Genomic DNA, 18697 nt, shown 5'->3' on the forward strand with positions numbered 1-18697 from the left:
CTTCCAAGGCCAGGGTGTAGCAGGTAAGAAATTATGAATGTCTGAGTGCCAACCATGTCCCAAAACATCTATGTGGCTCTCACCATGCGTGAGCCAGGAGGGCAGCATGCACCATTTCTTGGCACAGAATAAGGAAGCCCAGAGACAAGAAACCTCTAGCCTCCGCGGCACACAGCCTGGCAGGAGTTCAAGCCGAACCACAAAGCAACCCAGGCCTTGGGTTGAGATGGGAGTGCTGGGAGCAGGAACAGAACAGCCTGGCTGGGGATTACCATAGCAGATTTAAGGGGTCAAGGGCTCAGTCAGAAGAGGGCACCTGGAGGCGTGAGGGGTAAGGCTAGGAGGGGCCAAGAGAGAACAAGGTCCACACAGGAGAAAGCAGAGTTGGGAGATCCTGAGTGGAGTTCGGCCCCGCCCTCGCTCTGGCTATGGGCTCTGCAAACCCTCTCTGGGCTCAGCCTTCCCATCTGGGAAATGGGATGTTGGATGAGACCCTGAGACAGGGACAGAGGAGGATTCCACAGGAGCATGAGGCCCATCAGGAGACTCAAAAATGATGGCGTGCACAAAATGGGCTGCCAATAATACTTATGCTACTGTGTGCCATTACACCAAACAAAGAAAACCTACTCTGTGCAGAGAACTGTGGGTAATTAGTGCCTGCTGTGTGCTGGGTGTCTCAAAAAGCATGCCTACTATATGGCAGCTGCTCTATATAAAGTATACCTACTGTGTTCCAGGTGTGCTACCCAAAGTGCATCTAGCACTTCCCACTATGGCAGAACAGCATCATGCAACTTCTCCTTTGGAAGGCCACCCAGAGCAGTAAATTCTGGCCCCATATGGAATCTATAAGCAGATGTGGAATTTCCATTAGCCATGACCAATACTCAAACCCCCACAGGTCTCTGCTCTAATCAGAAGGGCAGGATCTGGGCCTGCAATCAAAAGGGCCTGGCTCCCCGGATTCCTGGGTCAGGTGGTAGAAGGAGAAAGGGAGCCAGCATTGAGGGCAAGAAGCCTCAGGGGGAGACTTTCTGTTCATCTTTGGGGATGTTCAGGAGCATCCCCGATGGTTTTTCTGCAAACAAGGAGCATCTCAGCTGCCAAATCACCCAAGCCTGGCTTATGGAAGGTCTCCAGCCAGTGTTGGAAGGAGTGGAGCCACTCACCACCCTGCTCCTTCTCCTGAGTCCCTTCCCCCCCATCCAGAGCCAGGCAATAGGCAACAGGCAAGCCTGTGTCACATCCGAGGTGGTGGTCACTGTGAGTCACCAGCCTTGGGTACATGCCGTCACCTCTCTGAACCTCAGTCTATAATCAGCAAAATGGGCTGATAAAACCTCACAGAGAGTTGCAAGTATCCTGTCAGACATAGGTAGAGGGAGCTGCCTTGTGGTTAAGGAACTGGAATTGCCACTTCCACAGCTCTGGTCACTACTGTGGTGCAGGCTCCATCCTTGGGCTGAAACATCCCAATGCCATAGGCATGTCCAAAAAAAAAAAAAAAAGATGCAGGTAGAGAGAGGAGAGAAATGTATGTTTCAAAATAGTATTTGGGTAAAGGTTCCATTGATAACTAAAACTTACAAATATTTGTATTGTGCACATGTTTGTATACACATTGGGAAAAAATCAGGAAGAATCCACACAACACAGAAGAATTGGAGGAAGTAGAATTGTAGTCTCTAATGCATTCCATCCATGCTGAGCTGCTGTAACTTTTATTACCAAAACTCAATTTTGAAAATAAATAAAGATTTGGCATGATGAGTGGCACATAGCTTGCACACAAATCAGATGCGTAATTCTTATTTTGTTACCATAAGAACACGCCTCCCTAGAATCAGCCTGGGGTCTCTCTAGAACAAATATGTAGGGCAGCTTGCTGGCTGCAGTTTCACCTTTCATAAAAGAAATGTAAGAGGACCCAGATTAAAGGAGAGATATACAATGCTCATGGTGTGAAAGACTCAATGGTGTTAGGATGTTGTCTCACTAAATTGATCAATTAATCTATAAGTTCTAGGAAACTGAATCCCAGGAGGACTTTTTAGAGAATTAGATAAGCTAATGATAAAATTTACATGAAAGTGCAAAGAACTTAGAATAGCCAAAATCTTTCTGAAAAGAAAAAAATGTGGTTGAAAGATTGATACGAGCCCCCCCCACCCCAGATGTGGAATTTGCAAAACTAGGGGTTGAATCAAAGCTGCAGCTGCCAGCCACAGTCACAGCCACAGCATTGCTGGATCCCTAACCCACTGAGCAAGCCCAAAGATCAAACCCGCATTGCATGCATACTCGTTGTGTTCATTACCACTGAGGAACAACGGGAACTCCCTGATAAATCCCTTTTAAGACACACTCTAAAGCGACAGGAATTGTGACATTGTGTTATTGGCCAAAGACTAGACACATAAGTCAATAGAACAGAATGGAGAGTCCAGAATACTTTAAAGAAATGTGCAGGTCAATGTACAAAGCATACTCTTTTCAATAAGTGATACTTGAAAACGTGGACACTATATGCAGGAAAAAATGTCAACTCAAACCTCACACCTTATGCAAACTTTAATATGGATCATAGAAATAAAGGATGTAATCATTATACAACTACAGATGTGATCAATTCAAGTAATAAAAAAAAGAAATAAAGGATGTAAAAAATGTAAAAACTTTGGGAAAAAAGAGACTCTTTATAGCCTTAGGTTAGATAAAGAGTTCTTGTATATAATAATATAAGCCTGATAAGCAGTATCATAAAAAGAAAAACACGGTCAATTGTACTTTATAAAAACTATAAAATGCAATTCTGTGAAAGACATCTAAGATAATGTAAAGACTAGCCACCACCCACTAGGGGAAAAAAAAGACTTGCAAATCATCTATCTGACAAAGGACTTGTAGACAAAATCCAATAATCAGACGGTAAACAATCCAGGGAAGTAAATTGGTAGGAATGAAATGTGGTTCAGCCACTATGGAAGACAGTATGGGGGTTCTTCAGAAAACTAAATATAGAACTGCCATAAGATCCAGCAATCCCATTCCTAGGTATATATACAGAAAAAGCTATAATTCAAAAAGATACAAAAACCCCTATGTTCATTGCAGCACTATTCACAATAGCTAAGACCTGGAAACAGCCTCAAAGTTCATCAACAGGTGAATGGATTAGGAAAAAGTGGTACGTATATACAGTGGGACACTACTCAGCCATGAAAAAGAATGAAGTCATGCAATTTGCAGCAACATGAACACAACTAGAAATTATCATACAACATGAAATCAAAGACAAAAAGGATATCATACAATTTATATGTGGAATCTAAAATATGAAGCAAATGAAACTCTGTACAAAAGAGAAACAGACCAAGTGACATTGAGAACAGATGTGTAGGTGCCAAGGGGAGGTGGGATGGAGAGGGATAGACTGGGAGTTTGGGATTAGTTTATACAAACTATTACATTTAGAAGGATAAACAAGGTCCTACTGTATAACACAGGGAACTATAGTCAACCTCCTGGGACAGACCATGTTAAAAAAATAATATTTGAAAAGATACGTATATATAAAACTGTCATTTTGCTGTATATCAGAAATTAGCACAACATTGCAACACAACTATAATTTTTAAAAAGGTAAAGAATCGAAGGAAAACTAATGGGCAAAAGATTCGAATAGGCACCTTACCAAAGATATATGGATGGCAAATAGGCACAAGAACACAACATTCTACATCATTAGTCATTAGGAAACACAAACTAAACTCCAAGTGATAAGTCACTGAACACCTATAAGAATGGCTGGGGAAAACTGACACCACCAGATGCTAATGTGTGTACAAATATACACAAAGAGTCCGAGTAGCTTTGTCGGAACAGCACAAAACACAAAACAATCTGCATCTCCACCAACGGGTGAAGAAAATGTGGTCCACCCATACTATGGAATATTAGTTACCAATAAAAGAAACTAACAATTGATACTTGCCACATGGATGAATTGTAAATGCACTGTTAAGTGAAAGAAGCCACACTCTAGGAATAGAGAATAGATGCATGTTTTGGCAGGAATTGGGCTGAGAGGGATTTTTGACTAATAAGGTTGCCACTGCTAGTGGTGGTGACACAACTCCATGCTTTTTTCAAAACTCAGAACTCTACCCCAAAGAGAACAAACTTTACTGTTGTGAATTTTGTAAATTTACATGCAGGTTTAAGATGAGGCAGAGGGCAACTAAGCACATACATTTTTTGCATAAATATACAATAAAACAATATGCAAAAAGTAAAGTGTCTGCCTAAAAAATGGGAAAACAAAGGACATGTGGAAGACCAATATTTGCCACTGAGGGTTTATTTTTTAAATGAGTGAATGAATGTATTCTCTGTCAAAATTATTACACTTAAAAATTTAGGCACTGCTCATCAGAGAATCTCATCTCGTAAGCCTGCAGTTCTCCTCACGATCTGAGGCACCCGGGTTCTGAAACACCTCCTTGGAAGGTAAGAAATTATTTCTGAAGCCAGGCTGACCAAACTTACCCCAACCCCACCACTCATCCACTGAGTGACCAGTGAGTCAATCTCTCCAATCCTGAAGATTGGGGAAAGGATGAAATCGGTGTTTGCCTGGGGGAGCTGAAGTGTCTTCACCTTCTCCTTCCTGTGGTTGACGTCTGTTAATAGGACCAAAATCACCAGTGGAATCTCCAAGCCTTAAGTGTGGTAGGAAAAGTGTTTGACTACACCCACATCTTCCGTGGGTGTATCTGTAGCTATTGCTAAAAATGAAATTTCTGCACCAAAATTATATGGTTAAGAATAACTCAATTTATAATTGGTGGTGACGTCTCAAGTCATCGAGCTGCATGAAGAGAATTCTCGCAAAGTGAGAAAACTAAATTATTTTTCTAACATAATGCTATTTTTAAAATAATGACTTGAATACTTAACACTGAAAGATGTTAAAAAGTTGATGGGTTTATGTTGTGGAAGGACTTTCGCAATACAGTATTATGGGGGAGTTCCCGTCATGGCTCAGCGGATAACAAACCCGACTAGCATCCATGAGGATGCGGGTTCAATCCCTGGCATCACTCAGTGGGTTAAGGATCCAGTGTTGCTGTGAGCTGTGGTGTAGGTCTCAGACACAGCTTGGATCCCCCTTTGCTGTGGCTCTGATGTAACCCGGCAGCCACAGCTCCAATTGGACCCCTAGTCTGGGAAACTCCATATGCCACAGGTGCACCCACCCACCAACAAACAAAGACCAAAAAAAAAAAAAAAACACCCAATATAGTATTATGGGAAAAGCCAGGTTAACAAGAAAAAATGTATGATGAAATAGCACTTTGGGGTTGAGGTACACCTCACATAACATAAATTCACCTTTTTGACCATTAGCAAGTGTTCGATTCCATGAGTCCAGCACATTCACAGTGTTGTGCAACCACCAACTCTCTCTACTTCCAAGATGTTTTCAGCACCTGAAAAGGAAACCTCATACCCATGAGCAGTCACTCTCTGATTCCCTTTCTATCCTGCAGCTCCTGCAAGATCTTTCTCTATGGATTTATCTATTCTGCACACGTCATTTGAATGGAATCACACACTATGTGACCTTCTGTGTCCGGCTCCTTTCACATAACATAATGATTTCAACATTCATTCACGTTGTCACATGTATCAGGGCGTCACCCTTTATATGGCACAATAGTATGTTTTGTTATGGATATACCACACCCTATTCATCCATTCCTCTCTTAATGGATATTTGGATTGTTTCCCAAATATCCAACTATACCAATTGCGGACTCTACCACTCTAAAGAGTTGTGTGCAGATTTTTGTTTGTACACGTTTTCAATTCCCCTGGGTGCATACCTAGGTGTGGGGTGGCTGGATCATATGGTAATTCTAGGTTTAATTTAAGGAGAAAATGCCAGGCTGTTAGTTTTCCACAGTGGCTCACCATTTCACATCCCACACAGCAATGTTTGAAGATTCCAATCACCCCCACATCCTCAGCAACACCTATTATCTCTTACATTCTCGACACCCTTGAGAGTGTGAAGTAGTATCACACTGTGGCATTGATTTGCATTTCCTGGACAACTAAGGAAGCTGAGGATCTTTCCAGCTGATTGACAGTCAGTAAAATGGCATTTTACAAAGGAGATAGCTCACAGAGCTCCCACTGTGGCTTAGTGGGTTAAAGACCCAACTCGTATCCTTGAGGACGTGGGTTCAACCCCTGGCCTCGCTCAGTGGGTTAAGGATCCGACTTTGCCGAAAGCTGTGGCATAGGTCGCAGATGCAGCTTGTATCTTGGGTTGCTGTCGCTGGGGTGCTGGCCAGCACCTGCAGCTCCAATTCTATCCCTAGGCTGGAAGTTCCATATGCAACCAGTGTGGCCTGAAAGAAATGCGGGGGGGAGGTCACATGTGGCAGGATATTTGGGATCATATGAATGATGATTAGTTGACACGTTTGGATTACAGATATGACTCTTTTTCTTACTTTTTCCTATATGTATATTCTTCTATGATGAGGTGTCATTTGGGGCAAAGAAAAACATTTTAGGAGAGACAGGATTAAGATGGAAGAGTAGGAGGACTGGAGCTCACCTTCTCTCCTAAAAGCTACAAATTTACAACCAAATGCTGAACAACCTTCAGCCAAATAGCCTGCAAACTATCAAAAAAGATATGCTACTCCAGAAGACAAAGGGGAGGCTACATCAAGACAGTAGAAGGGGGGGAGTATGTTATATAAGCAACCCCCAACCTCCCCCACCCCAGGTGGGCAACCCACAGCCTGGAAAGTAACTGTATCACAGAGACTCACTTACAGGTGAGAGACTTCTGAGCCTCACGTCAAGTTCCCACCCCTGGGGATCTGGCATTGGCAGAAGGAGCCCCAAAGCATTTGGTATTGAAGGCCAGTGGGGCTTGTGCACAGGAGCTCCACGGGACTGGGAGAAGGGGAGACCCCATTCTTGAAAGCCACGCACAGGGTTTCATGTGCACTGGGCCCCAGGGAAAAGCAGAGACTCCATAGGAATCTGGGTCACACATGACTGCAGCTCTTGGAGGGTCTCCTGGGAAACCAGGAGGTGACTGTGGCTCATTGTGGTGGAAGGACAATGGAGGCAAAGTCCAAGGAATAATCACCAGTGTGTGCTCCTCTAGAGGTGGCCATTTTGGGAAAATATGGCCCCACCCACCAGGCCTGAGAAGCCCCAGCCCAAACAATAATCCAGGTGGGATCACGGCCTCACCCATCAGCAAAACCATCTGCCTAAAAACCTCCCAGGCACACAGCTGCCTCTATTCTCACCCAGAAACACAGCCCCACCCACCACAGGGATAAGAATCAGCTCCACCTGCCAGTGGGCAGGCACCAGTCCCTCCCATCAGGAAGCCTACAGCAATCCCCCGTACCAACTTCAGCCACAAGGAAGGCAGACATCAGAAGCAAGAGAGGCTACAACTCTATCATCTGCAAAAACAAGACCGCATACACACACACACACACACACAAATCTGCACAAAATAAAAAGGCAGAGAATTAGGACCCAGATAAGGGAGCAAGAAAAAACCCCAGGGAAACAGCTAAGTGATCTGGAAATTATCAACCTCCATAGAAAGACTCTAGACTGATGATAGTGAAGATGATTCGAGATCTTGGCAGTAAACCGGGGGCAACTATTGATAAATTACAAGAAAGACTGAACAAAGAAACAGAAGATCTAAGGATTAAGCAAGCAGAGATGCAAAATACAATAACTGAAATTAAAAAAAAATTCACTAGAAGCCACCAACGCAGAATACAGGAAGCAGAAGAACAAATAAGTGAGGTGGAGGACAGACTAGGGGAAATCGCTGATGTGAAACAGAAAAGAGAAAAAAAGATGGAAAAGAAATGAAGACAGCCTAAGAGAAACCTGGGACAATGTTAAACACACCAACATTGACATTGGTATTATAGGGGTGCCAGAAGGAGAAGAGAGGGAGAAAGGGCCAGAAAAAAATATTTGCAGAGTTAAGAGCGGAAAACTTCTCTGACGTGGGAAAGGAATCACTCACTCAAATCCGGGAAGCACAATGAGTACCATATAAAATAAACCCAAGGAGGAACACTCTGGGACACACAGTAATCAAACTGACCAAACTCAAAGACAAAGACAAAATATTAGAGGCAGATCGAGATGGCAGAGGACTAAGACGCCACACTCACGTTGCTCCACAAACACATCAAAGAAACACATCTACATGTAGAACGACTCACACAGAACATCCACTGAATGCTGGCAGAAGGACATAAACCTCCAAAAAGAGCAAGAAACTCTTGACATAACTGGGTAGAGCAAAGGAAGAGAGAGAGAATCAGGATGGGACTAGCATTCCTGAGAGGGAGCTGTGAAAGAGAAAAGGAACCCACACCCTGGGAAGCCACCTAACCAACAGGGAGACCAGCCAAGATGGAGGGACCTCAAAATCACGGAGAAAAGTGCAGCAGCTGGACTGAGGAGGGCAAAGTAGAGGGAGAGCCACACAGATCATCTGCACCGCTGCCCAGGACACCACAGCCTGAGATGCTCGGGCAGGGGATGTGTGCTGAGACTCAGCCTCTGGAGGTCAGTTCCAGGAAGAGGACGAGGGTTGGCTGTGTGGGGACAGCCTAAGGGGCTAAGGAGCTTTGTACCACAGGCCAAGGAGTGGTGTGCTATGGGCTGCGGAGCAGTGTGTTACGGGCTGGTGAGTGGAACGCCACGGTAGAGAGAACCCAGGAGAAGTTCTGGGCCCGCAGGAGAAGCAAGGCGACATTGTTGGGGAGGGCAAGAGGAGGGGCAGACCACCATAGGCCTCTCCCCACACACATGCACATGGTCAGGCTCTCAGAGGGCAGGGCACTTCTGGTGCAGATTATGGGTGGTGAGAAGCCACTGTTCGGGCCACAAGAGACTGGGCACTTCTTGTGCAGGCTATGGGTGGCTGGGCACCTCTCGTGTGGACTAAGGGCAGCAGGGGACTAAGTGCAATGTGGTGCTTCTTGTGTGATCTACAGGTGGCAGGGACAGACCACAGCAGTCTTCTCGCAGGCCAGAGGGAGGCGTGGCCTGCCACCACTGGGGGCCTGTGAGTGGGCTCCACCTGCTGCCCCAGTCACCTCAGGGATCGGAAAAATAAGAGGGCACTGCAACCAAGCAACACACGTTATTGCTCTCACCCCCCTGGGAATACAACCACCCTGCAGCTGCCATTGCCAAATGCTCTGGGCAGCCCCCACCTGCTTGATCACTGTCCATTCCCAAGACCCTACAATTAGGATCAGCTGGTACAGCACCTCCTGCACTGGCTAAGCGGGATGAGGTCCCTCTTGAATGGCCTGCAGGTGGTGGGGGCACACCACTGCAGTTATCTCTGACTCCAGAGGTGGGCATGGCCCACTGCCACTGTGGATTCCTGAACAAGAACCACTTGCAGCCCCAACCACCTCAGAGGACACTTCAGAGGAAGACATTGTGATGGAATGCCACCTGTTTTTGCTCTCTCTCCCCTGGGAGCACACTGGCCCTACTGCTGCCACTGCCAAATGCTCTGGGCACTTCCCGGATGCTTGATCACTCTTCCTTCCCAGGAATTTACAACTAGGAGCAGCCGGTGCAGCACCTCCTGTGAGGGCTAACCGGGACAAGGTGCTTCTTGCATGGTCTACAGGTAGCGGGGATAAACCACTACAGTTATCTCTGACTCCAGAGGCAGGTGTGGCCCGCCACCACTAGGCGTCCATGGTCAGGTGCCGCTTGGGGCCCCAGTCACCTCAAGGGCACCACAGAGGAGGGCACTGTGATTGAACACCACTGGTTGTTGCTCTCACACCCCTGGGAGCACACTGGCCCTGCTGCTGCCACTGCCAAATGCTCTGGGCAGTGTCCACATTCTTGATTTCTGTCACTTCCCAGGATGCTGCAACTAGGAGCAGCCCGTGCAGCACTTCCTGTGTGGGCTAAGTGAGTCGGGGTGCTTCTGCAGCTGGCACAGGCAAACCACCGCAGGTATCACTGATTCCAGAGGTGGGTGTGGCCCGATACCACTAGGGGTCCCTGAACAGGAACCACTTGGGGCTCCATTCACCTCAGAGGAGGGCATTGCAGTTGAAAACTACCTGTTGTTGTTCTCACCCCACTGGTAAAACACAAACCCTGCTGCTCCCACTGCCAAATGCTCTAGGCACCTTATAAATCTGCCTGAGGCTCCTTACCACTTCCCAGGGTCCTGCAACTAGGAGGAGTCTGTGCCACCTTCCTGCATGTCCTTGCTGCTATTAAGAGACCAGCAACCAGGCACTGACTACTAGCCCCACCCACTGCCTCCTTCTCCCTAGAAACACACTCAGCACCCTGGGGATAATGGCCTGCTCACACCAAAGAAAGAGACAGCAAATACTCAAACTCCCACACCAAAAATAAATAGTAACCCCACACACACACAAAATACAAAGGGGTGCTATTGCATAGAAGTAGTCGTCCAAGACTACAGGTTGGCTTCCCTAAACTCACAGAAAAAGAAAAACATAAGCAAGATGAAGAAGCAGGAGCTCCCAGCGTGGTGCACTGGAAACAAATCCAACTAGGAACCATAAGGTTGTGGGTTCCATCCCTCGCCTCACTCCGTGAGTTAAGGATCCAGCATTGCCATGAGCTGTGGTGTAGGTTGCAGACGCGGCTCGGATCCTGCATTGATGTGGCTGTGGCGTAGGCCAGCAGCCACTGCTCTGAATCTACCCCTAGCCTGGGAACTTCCACATGCCACCTGCAAGCGCAGCCCTAAAAAGGAAAAGACAAGGAGAGAAAAGAAAAGGAAAGAAAAAAGAAAAGAAAAGAACTCAAGCATAAAATAAATGGAAAACATCCAACCAAAAAAAGGAAGGAAGGAAGGAGAAACACACAATCAACTGGAAAACAAGGTTTAAAATGGCAATAGGTACATATTTATCAATAATTACCTTAAACGTCAATGGACGGAATGCTCCAACCAAACGACACAGAGTGGCAGATTGGATTACAAAAGCCAAAACCTACAGTCTGCTGTCTACAGGAGACTCACCTTAGGGCAAAAGACACATATAGATTGAAAGTGAAGGGATGGGAAGAGATATTTCATGCCAGTGAACCAGGCAGGAAAGCAGGAGTTGCAATACCATATCAGACAAAATAGACTTTAAAATGAAGGCCATGAAGAAAGACAACGAAGGACACTATTTAACGGTAAAAGGATCCATTCAAGAAGAGGATATTACAATCGTCAATATATATGCCCCTAATATGGGAGCAACCAAATACCTACAACAAATACTAACAGACATAAAAGGAGAAATTGATGGGAAACAATCACAGTAGGAGACTTTAACACCCCACTCACATCAATGGACAGATCCTCTAGACAGAAAACCAATAAGGCAACAGAGATCCTAAATGACACAATAGAAAACTTAAACTTAATCGACATTTTCAGGACATTACATCCAGAAAAATCAGAATATACATTCTTCTCAAACACACCTGGAACATTCTCAAGGATCGGTCACATTCTGTGGCACAAAGCTAAACCTCAACAAATTTAAGAGTATAGAAATTATTTCAAGTATCTTCTCTGACCGTAACGGCATGAAACTAGAAATCGACCGCAGGAAAAGAAATGAGAAAAAAACTAACCACATGGAGACTAAACCACATGCTACTAAAAAAAAAACCAATGGGTCAATGAGCAAATCAAGAAGGAAATTAAAACATACCTCGAGACAAACGATAACGAAGACAAAAACCACTCAAAATCTATGGGATGTTGCAAACGCAGGGCTCGGAGGGAAATTCACAACAATACAGGCCTTCCTCAAAAAAGAAGAAAAATCTCAAAACGACGACTTAACCCACCACCTAAATGATTTAGAAAAAGAACACACAAAACCTAAAGTCATCAGAAGGAAGGAAATCACAAAGCTCAGAGAGGAAATCAACAAAACAGAGATTCAAAAAACAATGGAAGAAATCAACAAAACCAAGAGCTGGTTCTTTGAAAAGGTAAGCAAAATTGACACACCTCTGGCCAGACTCACCAAGAAGAGGAGAGAAAAAACCCAGGTAAACAAAATAAGAAATGAAAAAGGAGACATCACAATGGATACTGCAGAAACACAAAAACCCATAAGAGAATACTACAAACAACTGTGTGCCGACACTTTGGACACCCTAGAAGAAACGGACAACTTTCTAGAAACTTACAGCCTGCCAAAACTGAATCAAGAAGAAATGGATCAACGGAACAGACCAATCACTAGAAATGAAAACGAATATGTCATAAAAAAACACTTCCTATAAATAAAAGTCCAGAACCAGATGGCTTCACAGGCAAATTCTACCAAACATACAAAGAGGAACTTATACCCAAACTCCTTAAACTTTTTCAAAAGGTTGAAGAAGACGGAACACTCCCAATGACATTCTATGATGCCACCATCACCCTAATTCCAAAACCAGACAATGATACCACCAAAAAAGAAAACTATCACCCAATATCTTTGATGAATATAGATGCAAAAATTCTCAACAAAATTTTAGCCAAAAGCATTTGACAAGGTCCACATCCATTCATGATCAAAACGCTTACCAAAGCGGGTATAGAGGAAACATACCTTAACATAATCAAAGCCATTTATGACAAACCCACAGCAAACATAATACTCAGTGGAGAAAAGATGAAAGCCTTCCCACTAAAATCTGGAACAAGACAAGGACGCCCACCATCAACACTTGTATCCAACAGAGTACTGGAAGTCCTAGCCACAGCAATCAGACAAACAAAAGAAATAAAAGGTATCCAAAATGGAAGAGAAGAGGTAAAATTGTCACTCTGTGCAGATGACATGATGCTATACATAGAAAACCCTAAGGACTCAACCCAAAATCTACTCGAACTGATCAACAGATTCAGCAAAGGAGCAGGATATAAGATTAACATTCAGCAAACGGTCACATTTCTGTACACTAACAAGGAATTGTTAGAAGAGGAATACAAAAATTCAATACCTTTTAAAATTGCACCCCAAAAAATCAAATACCTGCAATAAACAGGACAAAGGAGGTGAAAGACTTATGTGCTGAGAACTATAAAATATTAATCAAGGAAATTAAAGAAGATGTAAAGTAACAGAAAGATATTCCATGCTCCTGAGTTGGAAGAATTAATATTGTTAAAATGGCCATACTGCCCAAAGCAATCTACAGAGTCAATGCAATCCCCATCAAATGACCCATGACATTTTTCACAGAACTAGAACGAATCATCCAAAAACTTACATGGAACCACAAAAGACCCAGAACTGCCAAAGCAATTCTGAGGAACAAAAACCAAGCAGGAGGCATAGCTCTTCCAGACTTCAGGCAATATGACAAAGCCACAGTCATCAAGACAGGGTGGTACTGGTACCAACACAGACATACACACCCATGGAACAGGACAGAGAACCCAGAAACAAACCCAGACACCTACAGTCAATTAATCTTTGACAAAGGAGGCAAGATTAGAAAATGGGGGAAAGACGGTCTTTTCTGAAAGTGGTGCTGGGAAACCCGAACAGCAGCACGCAAGTCAATGAAACTAGAGCACACCCTCACACCATGCACAAAATAAACTCAAAATGGCTTAAAGACTTAAATATAAGACAAGACACCATCAAACTCCTGGACGAGAACAGAGGCAAAACACTCTCTGACATCAACCTTACAAATGTTTTCTCAGGTCAGTCTCCCAAAGCAACAGAAATCAAAGCAAAAATAAAACACTGGGGGGAAACTGGACGGCCACATGTAAAAGAATGAAATTTTAGAACACTCCCTTACACCGTACACAAAAATAAACTCAAAATGGATTAAAGACATAGCTATAAGACCAAATACTATAAAACTCTCAGAGGAAAACATAGGCCAAACACTCTCCAACATAAATGACAGCAACATCTTCTCAGATCCACCTCCTAGAGCAATGATGATAAAAACAAGAATAAACAAGTGGGACCTAATTAAACTTAAAAGTTTCTGCATAGCAAAAGAAACCCTAAACAAAATGAAAATACAACCCACACAACGGGAGGAAAATATTTGCAAAGGAATCGACTGACACGGGATTAATCTCCAAAATTTACAAACACCTTCTGCAGCTCCATACCAAAAAAGCAAATAACCCCATCAAAAAATGGGCAGAAGATCTAAACATACAATTCTCCAAAGAAGACGTACAGATATACAGATAGCCAAAACACACATGAAAAGATGTTCAACATCCCTCATCATTAGAGAAATGCAAATCAAACGCTCTATGAGGTACCTACCACCTTACACCAGGCAGAACGGCCATCATCAAAATGTCTACAAACAATAAATGCTGCAGAGGGTGTGGAGAAAAGGGGACCCTCCTGCACTGTTGGTGGGATTGTAAGTTGGTGCCACCACTGTGGAAAACGGTATGGAGAATCCTCAGAAAACTAAAGATAGAACTACTATTTGATCCAGCAATCCCACTCGTGTCAGAGAAAACCATGACTCAAAAAGACACGTGTACTCCAGTGTTCATTGCAGCACTATTTGCAATAGCCAAGACATGGAAACAACCTACATGTCCATCAATAGAGGAGTGGATCAAGAAGATGTGGTACATATACACAGTGGAATATCACTCAGCCATTAAAAGGAACAAAAGGGAGTTCCCATTGTGGTGCAGTGGTTAACAAATCTGACTAGGAACCATGAGGTTGTGGGTTCTATCCCTGGCCTTGCTCAGTGGATTAAGGATCCGGCGTTGCCGTGAGCTGTGGTGTAGGTTGCAGACACGGCTCGGATCCCGCGGTGCTATGGCTCTGGGGTAGGCCGGTGGCTGCAGTTCCAAGTCCACCCCTAGCCTGGAAACCTCCATACACCACGGGTAGTGGCCCTAGAAAAGGCAAAAAAAAAGACTAAATAAATAAATAGAAGGAACAAAATAACGACACTTTTAGCAACATGGATGGACCTAGAAATTACCATGCTAGGTGAAGTCAGTCAGACAATGAGACACCAATATCAAATACAATATCACTTACATGTGGAATCTGAATAAAATACACAATGAACTTCTTTGCAGTACAGATACTGACTGACTCACAGACTTTGAAAAACCTATGGTTTCCAAAGGAGACAGGTTGAGGGTGGAAGATGTGCTGGGGGCTTGGGACCGAAATGCTGTAAAATTGGGTTGTGATAATCATTGTACAACTATAAAGGTAATAGATCCATTGAGTAATATAAAAAAAGAACAAACTAATACCATTTGCAACAACATGGATGGAACTAGAGACTCTCATCCTGAGTGAAGTTAGTCAGAAAGAGAAAGACAAATGCTGTTTGATATCATTTATATCTGTAATCTAATATATGGCACAGAAAAGAAAAGAAAATCATGGACTTGGAGAAGAGACTTCTGGTTGCCAAGGGGGAGGGGGAGAGAGTGGGAAGGACTGGGAGTTTGGGGTTAATAGACGCAAACTCTTGCTTTTGGAATGGATTAGCAATGAGATCCTGCTGTGGAGCACTGGGAACTATGTCTAGTCACTTAGGAAGGAGCATGATAATGCGAGAAAAAAGAATGTATACATGTATATGTAACTGGGTCGCCATGCTGTACGGTAGAAAAAATTGCATTGAAAAATAACATTTAAAAAAGTTTTTAGGAGTTCCCGTCGTGGCACAGTGGTTAATGAATCCGACTAGGAACCATGAGGTTAGGGGTTTGGTCCCTGCCCTTGCTCAGTGGGTTAATGATCCAGCGTTGCCGTGAGCTGTGGTGTAGGTTGTAGACACGGCTCGGATCCCGCGTTGCTGTGGTTCTGGCGTAGGCCGCGGACTACAGCTCCGAATCCACCCCTAGCCTGGGAACCTCCATACACTGCAGGAGCGGGCCAAAGAAATAGCAAAAAAATAAAATAAAATGAAAAAGTTTTTAAAATAAAAATATACATACAGTGGCAAAAACAAAAAAAAAAAAAAACAACCAATGATACTGAATCAACCTGACAAGTTTTGCACAGCAAAGGGAACCATCCAAAAAAACAAAAAGACAACTTGCAGAATGAGAGAAAATAGTGTCAAATGATGCAACTGACATGGGCTTAAACTCTAAAACAGACAAACAACGTACACAACTCAACAGCAAAAAAAGCCAACAACCCAATGGAAAAATGGGCAAAAGACCCGAATAGACATTTCTCTAAAAAAGATATACAGATGGCCAACAAGCACATGAAAAACTGCTCCACATCACTGATTATTAGAGAAATGCAAATCAGAACCACCATGAGGTACCACCTCACACCAGTCTAGAATGGCCACCATTAATAAGTCCACAAATAACAAATGCTGGAGAGGGTGTGGAGAAAAGGGGACCCTCCGGCACTGTTGGTGGGAATGTAAGCTGGTACAACCACTGTGGAGAACGGTGTGGAGGTACCTTAGAAAACTATACATAGAACTACCATAGGACCCAGCAATCCCACTCATGGGCATATATCGGACAAAACTTTCCTTGAAAAAGACACATGCACCCGCATGTTCACTGCAGCACTATTCACAATAGCCAAGACATGGAAACAACCCAAATGTCCAACAACAGATGAATGGATTAAGAAGATGTCGTATATGTACACAATGGAATACTACTCAGCCATTCAAAAGAACAAACTAATGCCATTGCAGCAACATGGATGGAGCTAGAGACTCTCATCCTGAGTGAAGTACGTCAGAAAGAAAAGGACAAATGCCATACGATATCTCTTTTATCTCGAATCTAACATACAGCACAAATGAACCTTTCCACAGAAAAGGAAATCATGGACTTGGAGAAGAGGCTTGTGGTTGCCAAAGGGGAGGGGGAGAGAGTGGGATGGACTGGGAGCTTGATGTTAATAGGTGCAAACTCTTGCCTTTGGAATGGATAAGCAATGAGATCCTGCTGTATAGCACTGGGAACTCTGTCTAGTCACTTATGATGGAGCATGATCATGGGAGAGAAAAGAATGTATACATGTATGTGTGACTGGGTCACCCTGCTGTACAGTAGAAAAATGACAGAACACTGTAAACCAGCTATAATGGAAAAAAATAAATAAAAGTTATATATAAAGTTATAAAGTTAAAAATAAACAAAAATAAAAAGCTATTTTAAAGAGAAAAAAAGAAAATACTGAAAGCAGCTAGGGAAAAGAAACAAATAACATACAAGGGAACCCCGATAAGGTTATTGGCAGATTTTTCAGCAGAAATTCTGCAGGCCAAAAGGGAGTGGCACGATATACTTAAAGTGATGAAAGGCAAAAACCTCCAGCCAGGCTTACTCTACCCAGCAAGGCTCTCGTTCAGATCTGAAGGAGAAATCACAAGCTTTAGAGACAAGCAAAAGCTAAGAGAATTCAGCGCCACTAAACCAGCTTTACAACAAATACTAAAGGAATTTCGCCAGGTGGAAAAGAAAAAGCCACAACTAGCAACAAAATAGTACAAAGCTCACCAGTAAAGGCATGCATATAGTAAAGGGAGGAAACCATCCACACGCGAATATTTTACCAAAATCAAACATCGTGAGAAGAGGAGAAGGTGCAAAGGCAGGACACCGGAGATGCACTTGCAATTAAGAGACCAACAACATAAAGCAATCTTGTATCTAGAGAGACTCCTATACCAAAACTTCAAGGTAACTGCAAACCAAACATCTACAGCAGATACACCAATAAGAAAAAGCAATCCAAATACAACGCTAAAGATAGTCATCCAACTACCAGAGAAGAGAACAAGAGAAGAAGGGAAGAAAAAAAACCAACAGACCACTTGACCCTACAGTGCCCCAGGACACCATTCTCAGACTTCTCCTCTTTCTACACCCACTTCCTTGGCAACCTCAACCAGTCTTCAAGCTTGAAATACTATCCACCTGCTGACCACTCTCAAATGATATCGTTCCCACACCTCACCCCTGGGCTGAGGCTGTCATTTCTAGCTGCCTACAGGCTGGCTGCCCTTGGATATCTAATTCACATCTCAAGTTTAGCATGTCTAACGGAGAGCCCCTTATCCTCCCTCAAAACCTCCTCCTTCCACAGTTTCTCCTAGGTTAATGGCAACTCCCTCTCTACATTGGCTTGAGGCAAAGCTCTTGTCCTCTGTGACTTCCGGTTTTCTCATCAACAAATCTTGTCAGAGCTGTCCTCAGAATATGTGCAGAATGTGACCGCTTCCACAGCTACCACACTAGTCCAAGTTAACACCTCTCACCTTTTTATTACAGCGACCTCCTAACTGATCCTGCTTCAGCCTTGCCCCTTCAGTTACTCCTCCATCTGACAGCAGAGTGACCTATAAATCCCAGTGTCACGATGCACGTCATTCTTCTGCTCCAAACCCTCCACATTACTCCTAGCAAAAGCCAAATTGCTAACAATGCCCTATATTATCCCTTCTGTGTACATATCCATATTAGGCACATTGCTGCCACAAGGCTTTTTGCTTGCTCATCTGTGTGCAGAGACAGTGGTTCTTAATCATGGACCTCTGTGGCAGTCCATGACGCCTGTGGGCTCCTTTTGAGTATCATATCTTTAAATCC

Source organism: Sus scrofa, chromosome 2 (genome assembly GCF_054392235.1).
Source record: "Sus scrofa isolate SSC_HxYL_T2T_F1_AM1 chromosome 2, Sscrofa_HxYL_maternal_Yorkshire_Landrace_v2.0, whole genome shotgun sequence".
Taxonomy (NCBI): Eukaryota; Metazoa; Chordata; class Mammalia; order Artiodactyla; family Suidae; genus Sus; species Sus scrofa.